Below are 13093 nucleotides of genomic sequence, written 5' to 3' on the forward strand. Positions count from 1 at the left end.
CGTCTTACTTTAAGAGAAGTAATGGGATTCTGTTCATAGCCCCAGAAAAAATAGCAATAATCATTTTGGCTTAATAAATCCCACACTTTGATTTATTAAACTATCCTCAGATAACCCAAAAGATTCATGTCATCTGTTTCTTGCTAGGACTGATCTAGAGTAATGGTCTCTGATAGCATACATCCATGACAAGTTAAGTAATTTGGTCAATTAGGACATCAAATAAATATGAAGAAAAGTTATTGTTTTGAAATGGTTCTAAGACAAAATATAAAAGAAATAATGAATAATATCCAAGAAAACCTATAATTTCTGTGAAGGATATTTGGCTTGTCATTGGTTTTATAAAGTGCCAAGATAAATATAACATTACAGGTACAATTTACATTTAGGAAGATAACGTTATCCCTTTTCGTTTCTATAACTACCTGTTTAATAGAGTGGAAATCTCTTCAAACATAGGTATTGCCCCTCCACTTCAATGAGACAAGTCTTTTGATAATCCTACATTTCCCAACCAGTGTCCTATTTATCCTATAGGTACCTCTTTTAGAACAAAACTAGGAGTGCATATATGTTTTACTCTTTATATTTACTTTGAAAGTTGAAAAATATTTTTACTGCAATCAATACAGTGAATTTGTGGTTCAAACTTTACCTTTCACTCCATTTCAAAAATGGCCCAATTTTTATAGCTATACATGAAATGATCATCCAAATGGCCAAGAAGCATATAAAAGGGTGTTGAATGGCAACAAGAAAATGTAATAGTCTTACACATTGTAATGTGATAGTAATAGTCTTGTAATAGTCTTACACATTTACCAGAATGCTTAAAGAAAAATATCCCCCCAAATATCAAGTGTTGGCTGTGATGTGATGCACCTTTATTTTCATTCTGATATCTTCCTATTAATTCCTCAGATTAAGCCAAATGAGGAGGATTTTTTTTTTAAATCTTCACAATCTGGACAAAATTTTTAAATTTTTTTAAGTCTTTAAATCTTTAGTGTCAAGCAAACACTAAAATCAACCATCTCCTAAATAACAGCTCACTTTGTTTGGGACATAAATTCATTTCTCATACAAAAACATGTATAGAAATACACAGGGATACTCCTGACAAATCTTGTTGCTCTGGTCATTTTATTTAATTACAAGTAAGTATGAGAGTAATGACAAGGTGTATGAAAACACTGTATGATACCCTAGAACTGAGAGACCTACAGAAGAAAGGACTTGAAAGGGGTTCAGATCTGTTGGAGGAGATATGGTTCAATACATCCAACAGTAGGGAAGCTCACTTGTTTGGTCAGGTCAGAGATGATCCAAAGTTGCAAGGTAGTCAATGGACAGCCTGAATAGTGTAGGTGGTCAATGAATCAATCACCAGTGCTATGGTGTGGGCATGCATTGGGAGTCCAGAAGAAGGCAGGAAAGCTTCAGAGTGTGGGGTTTTGTGGAGGCTACAGAAGGAATGTACACTTCACATTTGACCCTTCAGGCCACCAGCAACTTCCTGTGGGCTTTATTGAGGTCTATAGGTCCCTCAGGCTAGTCAGGGGCTCTAGTCTCCAAGTGAGGAGCTAATGAAAAAGTAAACATCAGGCTGAGACTTCAAGTTCAAAGGTACTAGATTATTGGCCCACCAGGCTCCAGATGATCTCATACCCACACAAGTGTACCTTCTCACTCTCAAAATGGTAGAACCATGTCTTTTTTCTGCAATGTCCTTCCTGGGGTCTTTTCTAAGAATGCTTAACATCCTTCTCTCTGTAAAGGATCAATACTTTAAATAATTTCTTTATCACAGAGCACATATTGAAGGATACATTCAGAACTGAAAGGTGATAACTGACATAGGAGAGCATTGATATTCTTAATCCTTTGGCAGTGTTGATGTGTGTGTGGACAGTACCAGACCATAGTAGCTGTACTGTGCTTGCCTGCTGGTTAGAATTAAGTTTTCCTTTTATAGTTCTAAAGGAAGAAAGGAGAAAAGGAAAAATAAAGGTTGGAAACAAAATGAAGAGAATAGATATGTATTACTTATTGAGGAATACTCTAGTACCACAGGTGGGGTGACTAAGTCAGGAGAAATTTATGTTCTCATAGTTCTGGAAGCTAGAAGTCTGAGATCAAGTTCTTGGCAGGTCTGTTTCCTCCTGAGGTTTCTCTCCTTGACTTACAGGTGGTGGTGTTCTCTCTGCATCTTCCCATGTTCTTCCTCTTGCCCCATGCAAATTTGTGTCCTAATGTCTTATTTTGAGAAAGATACCAGTTTTATTGGATTAAGTACCTTGTATTTTGACCTTATTTTACCTTCATTAACTCTTTAAAGACTATCTCTAATGTAATTACATTCTGAGGTACTAGGGATTGTTAGAATTTCAACATAATAAATTTTAAGGGGATACAATTCATACCATAACAGAATGGTAATTATTTCTGAAGTGATAGATAATTCTTCTGTAGCAATTTATTTAATATATACTCGGTAATTCAGCCTCCAATTCATTCTTACTCTCACATCATCCTAAGTATTAGAATTTTCATCCCCAATTTCAATCCTGCTCTCCTGGTGAGAAGTGGCTTAATGATAGCCATATTTTCACTGAGCTAGTTTGTATTCAATTATGTTTAAGTCATCTTATTTTAAAAATTACCTTTAGTTTATTTTTAAATGTATTTTCCTCAAAGAATGGAAAGGTGTTCCCAAATAGTAGTCAACCAGGATTGAAGAAGGGCAAAAACATAAATTAATCTCATTGATCCTCATTTTAAAAATGTATATCTATAATGCTCAGAGTACTAAAAGAAATAAAAATACAATTAAAGTTATCTTAAAGTAAACATAAAATAAAATGTTGGATTTAAGTACAGGCATGATAAGGGCAAAACACGAGAGCTTTTGTGGGAATATAAATTATATAAAAATAATTTTGCCAGTGTAATAGTCAATAGTTAATCATTACAGAAGAAAAACACATTTTCTGCATTTCTAGTTTCCATCATAAGAAACTTTACATAAGTAATACATCCTTCTTTCTTCATTCCATAAAGCTTCCATTAGAAGTAGAGAGTTAAATCTTTGTTAAGCAGCATCTAGTGGTATAATTGGTGTTAATCTTTCACAGAATCTGAATAAAGAGTATTTGATCTCCTTCTTGCCTTTTCTTCACAGGATACTGGGAAGCAGTTGCCCAAATAACTATTTTTTACTTAGGACTTAAACTTTCCTTCTGGTGGAATGTTCCAAGATTTTCTAGAAGTAAAATGTCAATAAGATTTGTTTGTTTCTTAAATAAGCTTATCTTTAGGTATAGTGTTTATCAGAATTAAAGAGACTTTTTTTTTTCTCTATAGAAACATAAAGCTTTAAAAAAGAAATCTTGATAGAAATTTTAAAATATTTTATCTGAATGAAAATGAAAACACAATTTATCAAAGAAAAGAAAAATTACATAAATGGAAATATATTCCATGTTCATGGATAGAAAGCCTAAATATTATCAAGATGTCAGTTTTAATAGAAATCCCAGCAAGTTATTTTGTGGATATCGACAAGGTGCTTCTCAAGTATACATGGAGAGGCAAGAGACCCAGAATTGTCAACACAGCATTGAAGAACACATGGAGATTTATATTATCGAACCTCAAGACTTATTATAAATCTATAGTAATTAAGGCAGTGTGGTACTGGCAAAAGAATAGACAAATTGATCAATGAGGCAGGAATCCCGGAAACAGACTCCTTTAAATACAGTCAACTGATCTTTGACAAAGGAGCAAGGACAATTCAATGGAGCAAAGATAGTCCTTTCAACAAACAGTGCTGGAACAGCAGGGTACTTATGTACGAAAACAAGAACCTAGGCATAAACCCTTCACAGAAACTAAGTCAAAATGAATCATAGACCTTGATAGCAAAACCACAAAATTCTTAGAAGATAATATAGAAGAAAATCTAGATGATCTTGGGTTTGGCTGTGAAATTAAGATACGACATTAAAAGCACAATCCATGAAAGAAATAATTAATAAGCTGACCTTTATTAAAATTTTGATTGACATTTAAAATCTCAAGAGTATAAAAAGACAAGCCATATGGAAGAAAATATATACAGAAGACTTATTTGATTAAAAAAACTGTTATGCAAATATAGAAAAAGTCTTAATACTCAACAATAAGAAAACAACCTGTTTTTTTCTTGTAAAAAAAAAAAAAAAATAGGCCCAAGACCTTAAGTGGCATCTTACCAGAGAAAATGTACAGAGGCAAATAAGAATTTTAAAATGTGCTCAAGGGCAGCCCTGGTAGCTCAGCGGTTTAGCGCCTCCTTCAGTCCAGGGTGTGATCCTGGAGACCCGGGATCGAGTCCCATGTCAGGCTCCCTGCATGGAGCCTGCTTCTCCCTCTGCCTGTGTCTCTGCCCTCTCTCTCTCTCTCTCTCTCTCTCTCTGTGTGTGTGTGTCTCATGAATAAATAAAATCTTTAAAAAAATAAAAAATAAATAAAAATGTACTCAACATCATAAATCATCAGGGAAATGCAAATTAAAACAGCAACAAGCTACCATTACTGTTGTATAAATATATCCTCAAATTAAGAACATCGAGAATAACAAATACTAGGAGAATGTGGAGCAATAGAAACTCTCATTCAGGGGCACCTGAGTGACTCTGTCAATTGGACATCTGCCTTTGGCTCAGGTCATGATTTCAAGGTCCTGGGATGGAAACCCATGTTGGGCTCCCTGCTTGGTGGGAACCTGCTTTTCCCTCTCTCTCTGCTGCTCTCCCTGCATGTGCTCTCTCTCTCTCTTTCTATCAAATAAATTAATAAATCTTTTTTTTAAAGGAACTCTCATTCATCGCCTATAAAGATATAAAATGTTACAGCCACATTTGAGGGAATGTTGGCAGTTTCTTACAAAACTGTATCTTTACCATACAATTCAGTAGTTTTACTCCTTGATATTTACCTAAAAGAATTGAAAATGTATTTCCCCACAGAAACCTTCACATGGGTGTTTACAGCAGCTTCATTCACAACTGAAAATATTTGGAAGCAACGATGCTACTGGTTAGTTGGTAAAAGGATAGGCTGTGTTGCATGTGAACAATGAAATCTTATTTGGTGCTAAAGAGAAGTGAGCTATCAAGCCATGAGGAGGCATAGATGAACCTCACATATGTATTATTAAATTTAAAAGGCCAATCTGAAAAGACTACATACTGTACAATTCCAACTATATGAAAATTTGGAAAAGGCAAAACCACGGAGAAAGTAGAAGATCAGTGATCCCCAGAGGTAAAGAGGAGAGGGAGGGATGAATAGGGAGCACATAGAATTCTTAGTGTAATGGAGCTTCTCTGTGTGATATATTATGATGTCTCCTGTAACAAGTACACTATACTAATTTTACATGCCATTATGAATTTGTCAAAACCTACAGAACAGCCAAAATCAAGAGTGAATCCTACTGTAAAGTATGGACTATGGGTGACAACAATGTGTCAATGATCACCCATTAGTTCTAACAAATGAACAACTCTGGTGATGGATGCTGATAATGGAAAAGGCCATGCATGTATGAAGGAGTGAATATATAGAAATATCTACCTTCTCTTCAATTTTGCTAAAAACCTAAAATGGCTCTTAAATTTTTTTTCTAAAAAGAAAAAAAAATGGTGGAAGCAGCCTGGATCCAAAAGGATTGAGAAGTCCTGAGTTACTTGCATTTAAACTTCTAAATGAGAAAGAAAAAAGACTTCTATCTTGCTTGCTATGTTTTTATTTTATTACTTAGTTTAAGTGTTACCAAATACCAAGAAGCTATTGATTTTTCAAGCAAAAGATGAACCTATTTCTCTTCTGATGCTTTATGTATATGGACAGCTTAATGTACTTGCTTATCAAAAAGCTCCCCCACCAATGTGGTTTAAATGTGAAAATCGATTTAATCAACTCATGTCCCTATTGTGTCCCATATGTATCTTTATTAAACCTTATCACGCTTTTGGAAGAATTATTTTTATACTCACTTGTCACCCATTTTTCTCCTCCTTTAATTGAAATAGCTAATAAGAATACTCATGTTTTCATTATCAGAGTAAGTGACACATAATTGGGATTAAAAACACAAAACCAAAAAACATTTGATTTAAATAATCATCATCAAGCAGATACTAGGATAGAGGGCTACATAAATTAACAGGATAACTAAAGAAAGCAGTAATTAAGTCATGTTTGGAAAAGTATTTTATCTATCTGGACAAAATTAGTCGTAAGCACAACCGAGTGAATAAAGTACATGACCATGAACCTGACATCAGATTAATGGTACAGATGTAGGTATGAATATGGTCCGGACTGAAATCCTGAGGATACAGGGGGTTTGAGCTTTCCATGTACCACTACATAGAACACGGCATAGAATTTCCCTTCCCATTCCAATGTACTATTCTTAGTTTAGATTTCTTTATCACCAAATCAGCCTGAGTGCCCCTTTGGAATTTAAACATGTGCTTTTTTCCAGACTTTGTAATTACTCTGGTTATTTGCATTTCTGCATTCTGCTCAGTTTTTTTAATTAAAATTTTTAAATCATAATGCACACAGTAACTACAATATTTAGTATCACCCTGTAACCTACTTTCAGTATTGTTCTCTCCTGTAATTTTGGAGAATACATAGGGTTTTATTCTGTAATGCACATCACATGCTAAATCAAAATCATCTTGTGCTTGTATAGAAGAGGTGCTGAGGCCCTGGCTACACCTGGTTGAATTTTTTTCAGGCAGCACTTATGGAGATATATATATATATATATTCAAATACATATATATTTGTACAAATAATTATGTGTGCACTGAAAATGTGTATTTAAAGTATGAATATTTTGCATACACATACTTTATACATGAACATGTATATATGACCATGTGTTTCATAGATGGATTCTCACAGGTGCATTTATCATTGATTTTGCAAGTTAAGGAACAAATACTTTAGAATTTATGAAAGAAAAATGAGATGAGCATGTTGCATTTCTTAATTTAGGAAGATACTAAGAAATATTATATTTGGATACTGATATACTTCATTAAACCAAGCTAGTTGTTCTGCTACATAATCTTTTCCTTCTTACTTTAGATAACTTCATTTATTTCAAAGAATGAATGAAGAAAGCTGTTCATGCAGACAGCTCAGTCTATAAAATATTGGAGAAAATTTCTTCTCAATAGTGTGAATAAGATTACAAAATGAGATTCACTATAAGCCTCATTTTTCATAACGATCTTAAATGGAACAGATGGTAGTTTATTTCTACTACTTTATGTTTGGCACATAAAATCACTTAATTTTTATATCAATCTTCCTCTTTAAGGTAGAATATGTTAAATTATTAATATAATTTGCCTAGTTTATTTCTTTAAGTCCTCTCCTCACAATTATAAATTTGGTGCTTGAAATATAAAGCATGATATTTTGTAATTGGAAAAGTCTGTTATGTTCAAATGTTTTCCATTAAATTTTGTACACAAAACTCAATTTCATTACCCATTATTTTACTTAAGATAAACAAAAGAACATGTTAAGTTCTACCAAATAATCATAATTAATCATAAATGTAATCACAGTGAGTTATGACAGAAGTTTCCCTGTATTAGTATGCTAGTAGGAATAATAAAATGGGAATCTAAATATTCCATAAAATTCTCTTAGGTGTGTTATTCAATTCCCCAAAGTTATATAGGTTATGACCTTTGTAAAAAGGGAGGTCTGGTCATGTCAATACTCTGTTCAAAATCCAAAAATAGCTCCCCAATTTCCCAAAGAAAATACAATCCTTATATGGTCCCACCCTACCTCACTCCCTCCAGGAGCATATCTCTTTATCAGTTTTCCCCTCACATTATACTAGAGCCACTTGGGTCCTCACCTGGTCCTCAATGAACCAAACTGCCACACTGTCCTATAGCATCTGCACTGGCTTTTCCCTGGGTTAATTAGCATTTCCTTGAAATCTGCTGAAATATTGCTTTCACAGTGAGGTCCTGTTTATTTGGGGATCAACTGGGTGGTTATTGTTTCTTTGTTTTTCCACCCCAAGTAATTTTCTTTACCCTGATTATCCCAATTTACTGTGATGATAATTCAATTATAGATGCTCATACTAGCCTTTTAACATTCTTTTGTATTTCTGCAGCATCAGTTGTAACATCTCCTCTTTTATTTACAATTTTGTTGATTTCGGTCCTCTATTTTTTCCTTTGTTAGTCTAGCTAAAGGTTTGCACATTTTGTTTTTTCAGAAACCTACTTTTAGTTTTGTTTATCCCTTTTTATTTGTTTTCCTGTCCTCTATTGCATTTACTTATGCTCTATTCTTTATTATTTCTTCCATTCTGCTAATATTTGGCTTAATTTGTTCTTTTTTTCTACTTCTTTGAAGCATAGAGCTAGGTTGTTTATTGAAATCTCTCTTGTTTCTCAATGTAAGCATTTATTGCTATAAATATCCTATAAGTTTTAGTTTTGTTGTGTTTCCATTTTTTTGTTTCTCTCAAGATACTTTTTAATTTCCTGTTTAATTTCTTCTTGGATACATTGATTGTTCAAGAGAATGTTTAATTTCCATACATTTATGAGTTTCTCACCCAGTTTTCCTCTTGCTGATTTCCAGTTCCATGCCATTATGGTTAGGGAAAATAACTTGGTATGATTTCAATCTTTGAAATTTACTAAGACTTGATTTGTTGCCTAATATATGGTCTATCCTGAAAAATGTTCTATGTGTGCTTGAGAAAAATCTGTGTCCTGCTTTTGTCAGATAGAATATTCGGTATATATCTATTAGGTCCGTTTGTTGTATAATGTTGTTCAACTCTGTGTTTCCCTATTGATTCTCTGTCTAAATGATATATCTAGGGATTTGTTATGTTATTATTATGATTAGACTACATAAATATGTTTTGGTGAGAAAGGTAACAGTGGTAAAGTGAAATTTTCATTATATGATACCAGAGTACATATTATTTTTAAAAGTACATATTATTAAGTGATATAACTTATCAGTCATAATGTTAGCTTTGAGAACCTGGCTGAAGTAGTGTTTGTCAGTTTTCTCCACTGCAAAGTTACTCCTTTTTCCTCATTTTCATGCCATACACTTTGAAAGGAAATCATTGTGTGCAGCCCACCCTTAGGTGAGAAGGAGTTATGCTCTACATTTTTGAAAGCAAAGTATCTACATAAATGATTTGAAATTTTCTTTTTTTTTAATTTGAAATTTTCATATGAAAATTGCTCTCCATTTATTTATATTTTTGAAGATTTATTTATATCAATATGAAATGTTTTACCTTGACTTATAATCCACCATACATATTTTATTTGTTGCTTATATTGTTCTAAATTTAGTCATTGGGAGTTATTTTAGTTGGTTGTTGTGGCCCTTTATTATTCTCCCATCATTGTCAGTTTTCCTTCCTTACTTTGTGACACTACTGGATGTTCCAGGCTCATCTCATATATTTCCTGCCATGCTCTTAGAATCAGTCATATCTCCAAAGAGCCCTGGTTCTCCCTACTAGAGAAAACCATTAGAAATCAAGAGCTGGGGGTTAAGTGTGCTCACTGTTCTGGAGTATTCTTGTTCCCAGTGATTTTCATGTGACAGAGGAAGGGAAATACATCTGTGCAGATTATCCTACATATATATGCGTATTTTTCAATATTTCACCATGCAATCAGCTTTCTCATGTCTCTTCCTAAAAGGGCACTAATCTCACTCATGTGGGTTCCACCTTCATGTCCTAATTACCTCCCGAACACTATCATAATGGGGATTAGGTCTTCAACGTGGATTTTGGGGAATACAACCATTCTGTCTATAGCATAACCTAACTTAAGACTAAAGAAGAAAAAAAAAAAAAGACTAAAGAAGATGTAGAATTAACCTATATAGAATATGAAAATTGAGTTGTAAATTAAAATAATTTTAAAAATAATTCAGAAATTAGTTATATAGAAAAAATGACTTGAAATAGAAAAATTAAGGAAAAACAAAAGATTTTTTTGAAAAGTAAGACAAATCTTTCAAAAGGATGATACAACAAAGTAAAGATATGCACTACAAAGAATATAAACTATAGCATACATACAGAAAGACAGAACAGAGACTAACATAGTTAATTGTAACATATTGATGCAACACACATATCTATATTTATATTAACACATACAGACATTTTGTTCTTTTTATTTGCAGTAGTTATGTTCTAAAAGTTGCCACAAACACTGAATTAACAAATACTGAACTCTTATCTTAGAAAGGTACGAGTTTAGGTTTCTGTTTGTGTTTTGTCAAATTTCATCAATTCATCAATATACTGTTGTTTTATGTCTTCCTCTGTTAGGAAACAACTTATTTAATATTTTTGTTAATTTATCATCATTTAACTCATTGCTGGGCAGCACTGTAACTCATGTCTAGACACAGTTTGTCTGACATTAAATTTCCCCCGTAAGTCCCATTACTCTTCCTGAACTTAGGAGCACTGAGCTGTATTTCAAACACTACTACTTGGGGATATTTTGAACAGGACAACCATTCCAATAAAGCACAGAAATGTAAAAAAACTTGTCCTTAAATGGCCGACCAAAAGGATACTTGCTTATAGTGAGAGAGTGAAACAAAAAGGTAAGAGCATTGCCATGTCGAATTTCATTTGGGAGTGTATGTGTTGGGTAACTCAGAATTTTTGCTTCTCTGCATGTGTCCACAAATGACTATGGAAAAGTGCCACAAGTGATTTCTTAGGTTACAAATAGATTTTAGCTAGTAGGTGAATATGCAATATGTAATCCATGAATATGATTGCTAGTATAGATAACATAATGTACCATATCCCATATAAATACACACACCTACCACATATATAGTGTATGTATATCATATAATAATAAATGCATGCATATACCAACAGTAGTATGAACTTAATAATACATTGAGAATGAAAATAAAATAGATTAATTTATAAGGAAGTTCTGTCAATCAATTAATAACTCTGAAGTCATATAATCTATTCAGTATATGAAAAATAAGAAAATACAACTGCAATGATTTTGTAAAGTTCATGTAACCTGAATACAAAAATATGACAGGAACAATCTTAAGAAAAACTAAACAAATACATTTAGAAACATAAACTGTGCAGTGTTAAGTAGAAAATAATTTGTCAGCACAAGAAAAGACATTTATTTCATATCACACCCAGGCTAAAGGCGGCGCTAAACCGCCAAGCCACCGGGGCTGCCCAATTTACCTAAAAATAGACCAAATACTTGGGGATGCCTGGTGGCTCAGCGGTTGAGCCTTCAGCTCAGGGTGTGATCCCAGAGTCCAGGGATTGAGTCCCACATTGGGCTCCCTGCAAAGAGCCTGCTTCTCCCTCTGCCTGTGTCTCTGCCTCTCTCTCTGTGTATGTCCCTCATGAATAAGTAAATAAAATCTTTAAAAATAAATAAAAATACACCAAATACCAATGAGCAAATAAGTACATATATTTTACTGTATATGTATTATGCAATATTAAATGGATTCAATAGTAATAAATAATTTAGAATTTTACTATTAAATTTATAACTAAATATAATTTATGAATATGTCAATTTTCCAAAAATTGACTTTTTAAATCTTTATTTCTCATTTTCTCAATATTTTAATTTATTTATCATCCTAATTTATAGAAACATCATTTTATGCTTTTAATGTCTCATATCAATTAACTAAAGACAGGTAAGTGCTGTGTGTTTACTTTCAAAGCCTTTTACAAATTACATATTCAAAGATCTATTTTAAATTAAAATATAATGAATACAGAATATGGTGCATACGTGTATTATAGATTTTGACATTTAAGTGTTTGATACATTCAATTATTACATATTTTCAATATTCAAAGTCTGCCAGGTCCTATTGAACTATATAAAGCAAAATGATTCATGTAGATAAACACTGAGAGAGAATTTAGCTACTATGATAACTTCAACTCTGAATTTTGCCAAATTCTGTTGAGTTTTGGAATTTTAAGTCAATAAATCTAAAACAAATTAAATTTAGGTGATTTATTGTTAGGAAAAGATTTTCTTCTTATGCCATAAAGAACATTATTTTATAAGGTGATGTTAATTAATAGGATTATTAAGATTTAGATACTTTTTTTTTTCTGATGAGACATTTTAGGTCATGAATTTTGTCACCCAACACAGGTTGCTGATTTTATCATTTTTCTTGCTTACAAGTCAATCTCTAAGTCGACAAGTTTGATAAAGTATTTATAATCACTTGAAAAGTTATCATCTGTGGATTTTCTTTTTAATATTGCTAGGGAAATCTTAAAGAAGCACCATCATTTTTTTTTTATCTCTTCTTCATCTACTTAAAATTTTTTTTTTTTGATATTGCACTGGTATTCTCCACAAAAATGACACTGCTTAAATCAAGCAGAGCACCAGATGCTGCATTTCAAACCTTCTGTGTGTCCTTTCTCTGGTATTTTTAACATTCCCCATGGACTCAGCTCCTATCTAATTTTCCTTAGGCTTCTCCTTCTTTTATTCCCAGTAGCTCATATTAGCATCTACCCAAAAAAGATCAAAGACACCACGGTACATTATCAGCTCTCCATTTTCACTCTTCTTCTCTTTTGTCTTGTTTATAATCTCTCCCATATTCCCTTAAAAATGGTGAATGTGAAATCCCAGATCATAATGTCTAATAACCTTGAGATTGCCAAATGGTTCTTGAGTGGATCATTTAAAAATAATGTTCAAATTTTTATTCAATAAAGTAGAGATAAGCAAAGTCCCAAATCAGTTCCAATTAAAGCAGCTCTACAGAAATGAATCCCTTTATTTAATAGTAGTTTTAAAATAGCACCAACACAATGCAATGGAAAAATTTAGGTATAGAAATCAATGAACAAGTCTATTTTCCATAAAATTAAATTTTACTATAGGTGTTTAAGCTTGTAGGCTTTAATGTATTTCCATTACACCAAAGTGTGAGAGTGACTGAAAAT

The sequence above is a fragment of the Canis lupus genome, chromosome 31, assembly GCF_003254725.2.
Source record: "Canis lupus dingo isolate Sandy chromosome 31, ASM325472v2, whole genome shotgun sequence".
Classification (NCBI taxonomy): Eukaryota; Metazoa; Chordata; class Mammalia; order Carnivora; family Canidae; genus Canis; species Canis lupus.